Below are 3,108 nucleotides of genomic sequence, written 5' to 3'. Positions count from 1 at the left end.
CCAGCCAAGGCCAGGCTCCAGCTTCTGCTCCAGCCAAGGCCAGGCTCCGGCTTCTGCTCCAGCCAAAGGCCCAGGCTCCAGCTTCTGCTCCAGCCAAAGGCCCAGGCTCCGGCTTCTGCTCCAGCCAAAGGCCCGGGCTCCGGCTTCTGCTCCAGCCAAAGGCCCATGCTCCAGCCAAGGCCCAGGCTCCAGCTTCTGCTCCAGCCCAGGCTCCCAAAGGTGCCCAGGGCCCTGTGAAGGCTCCACAGTAAAAGCTTATCTGCTGATATTAAAAACAGAAGAACTGGTGTGACTCCTGAGGTTTCATCTGTGAGGGTCTGGTGTCCTCCTGTGCACTTTGTCTTTGTTTTATTTGCCTCAAAAAGCCTTTGGCAGGAAAAATAAATAAATAAAAGTGAGCCCAGTGAGTACAGCCCTTTGTTGAGCCACTAGTGGAGTTGTGAGGCTTATTCAATAGGGTCCATTCCATTTAGGCCACAAGGGGCCTAGTGATGCCCTCATATAGACTCAGCCAGCCAGGGGAAGGTGAAACAGCCTATGGCCACAGGGGGTATGGGTTGCCTTTAACAAGGATGAAAGTAGAGGACGTAGAGGTCAGGGTAAGCAGCCTTAATCCTACCCAGAACTATGCCAAACCTATCAGTAAACTGATTTAGTAATCACACATCCTTGATCCCAACATATACACTCTAGACCCAGCCACCTCTGAAAAAGCCTCCATCTATGACCACATAAGGCTCGGGGAGGGGGAGCCTAAGTACAAGCTATCACAGTGTATCTCGTCATAGCCTTCATTAGGAAAGACATAAAAAGGGCTGGATTTTCACCAGGTCCCTGAGAAACCTCTCTCAATTCATCATAATTTGCTATCTTATAAGTATTTTGGAAGAATCTTTTCATATAAGTGTGCCTCTCAAGACCCTGATCCCTCTCCTGATAAGTCTAGGCAGGGTTAGTGGGGGTTACTGAGCTGCCACCATCTACTGGGTTATTTGATTTCTGCTGGTGGAATTCATCTGCATAAGCTTCAGCTGCCCACCAAATGTGTTCTCTCTCACTGGGTGTCGGAGCTGAAGAAACAATCCGCTGTGTGTCTCCCCAGGGAGGCTGAAAGCCTGCGGTTCCCAGAGGACTCCTTCTCCTGAGAAGAGACTTCACCGCTCTTCCATCTGCTCCAAGTCATCCATAAGAGAGACAGTGGACAGACCAACCCCTCAATCCCCAGGACCTGGTGGCGTGGAAGGGTTGCAGGAGGGCAGGGGCTGTGGGAGTAAGCGACTGGGTGGGGAGGGGCAGAGGGTTGGAAGGCTGCGGGGCTCCCTGTGCTGTATTTTCTAATGAGTTTGGAAATTAACCGTGCCAAATTTAGGCCATTTGGTGATGAAAATGAGATGTTTAGGCCAAATATCCTTTTTCATTTGTGTGACTTTCTTGCTCAGCCTCCCAAATTCTGGGATTACAGCTATGTGCCACTATGCCTGACCAATATCCCCCTTTCTCTTTCTTTCTTTTCTTTTCTTTTATTTATGTATGGGGGGGCAGCTCAGCCCACCAGGGGGTGGGGCTGGCTGGCATGTGGTGCTGGGGGATTGAACCGTGGACCCTGTGCTTTGCTAAGCTTGCTCTAAGTAGGTGCTTTAGACCACTGAGCCATCTCACCAGCCCCTCTTTCTTTCTCTTCTTTCTTTCTTTCCTTCCTTCTTTCCTTCCTTCCTTCCTTCCTTCCTTCCAGAACCAGGGCTTGAACTCAGGCCCTTGAGCTTGCTAGGCAAACACTTATTCTACTGAGCCATCTCCCCAGCCCCTGAAATATCCCCTTTTAAACCAAGGGAGCAAAAGAATTTTTAGAAGGCAACCCAAAGGGGTATCTGCCCTCCCCCTCTCTGAAAGTCCCCCGAAGCCCTGTGAGACCCCCTGTGTGCCTGATTCTCCACATGGCCTGAACACTTCCAAGGTTTTTCTAGAGATGGGGCAGGTGCAGACACTTGGGAGCCTAGAGTAACTGACATTATCTGCCAGAATTCGAAGATTTGGGAGCTCATAGTAACTGATAAGTGTGGCCTGGAGGTTGTAACCCTGCGTTGGAAGACTAGGAATCTAGAGATTCTCTTGTGGACACGGGCTTGGCCATGTCAGAGAAGGTTTTTCTCAGAGACTGAGCAGATGTCTGTGCCCCAATGTCTGCAGAATCCACCCCAGACCCCAGCCCTGCAGAACCCCACCCCCAGGGTCTGGGATGGATCTGAGCCTCCCAAGCACCCCTGGGAGAAGGTAGGGGCCAATCTTACCAGTCCTGGGCTGGATAATGAAGTGTGGAGTGCAGGGTTCGCAGAAAACAGCAGATGACTTCCTGGAGCTTGTAAAAGAAAGGGGAGAAAGAAGACTGGGATGGAGACCCCACTGGAAAGCATTATGGCCCCAGAAGTGGGGGATATTGCAGTAGTCTCCTCAAGCACTCCTCTATGGGTCACCAAATGTTAGGAAAAAGGAAAAGAAGAAAGAGCTCCATAGGACATGTTTATTTCAGAACAACCCTGAGATGGACTGCACTGGCACCAAAACCAGACCAGCTGCCCTCTATAGGTGATGGGGTCTTCATTAGGGTCATAGGGAGGGAGAGCGTAGTGAGAGAGGCTGTGGATCCCCTCCAAGAGCAAGGCTTGTAAGAGCCAAGAGGCAGTGTCTGCCCAAGGAAAAGGTTGGGGACCCACAGGAGCAGCCTCCCAAGAGCTGGGATTACAGGCATGCGCCACCACATCCAGCTTTTTTTTTTTTTTTTAATGTATTTGGTTGGTACAGAGTCTCACTATGCAGCTGTGATCCTCCTGTTTTCAGCCTCCCCTGGGCTGGGATTACAGGCATACACCACTATGTCCCAGACTCTGTGGCCAGCTCAGCCTGCCCTGGGGGCTCTGCTCAGCATGTGGTGCCAGGGATCAAATCACAGTCCCTGAGCTTGCCTAAGCTTGTCTAAGCAGGCACTTTAGCCCACCGAGCTATCTCGTCAGATCTCTCCCTGAGTCTTAATAACACTGTCAACCACAGAGATAGCACAAGAGCAATGGAATGGAATGGAAATCAGTATGGAGACTCCTTAGAAAAGTTGGT

The sequence above is a fragment of the Octodon degus genome, unplaced genomic scaffold (genome assembly GCF_000260255.1).
Source record: "Octodon degus isolate 3935 unplaced genomic scaffold, OctDeg1.0 scaffold00093, whole genome shotgun sequence".
Classification (NCBI taxonomy): Eukaryota; Metazoa; Chordata; class Mammalia; order Rodentia; family Octodontidae; genus Octodon; species Octodon degus.
Note: the sequence above shows the minus strand (reverse complement) of the source record.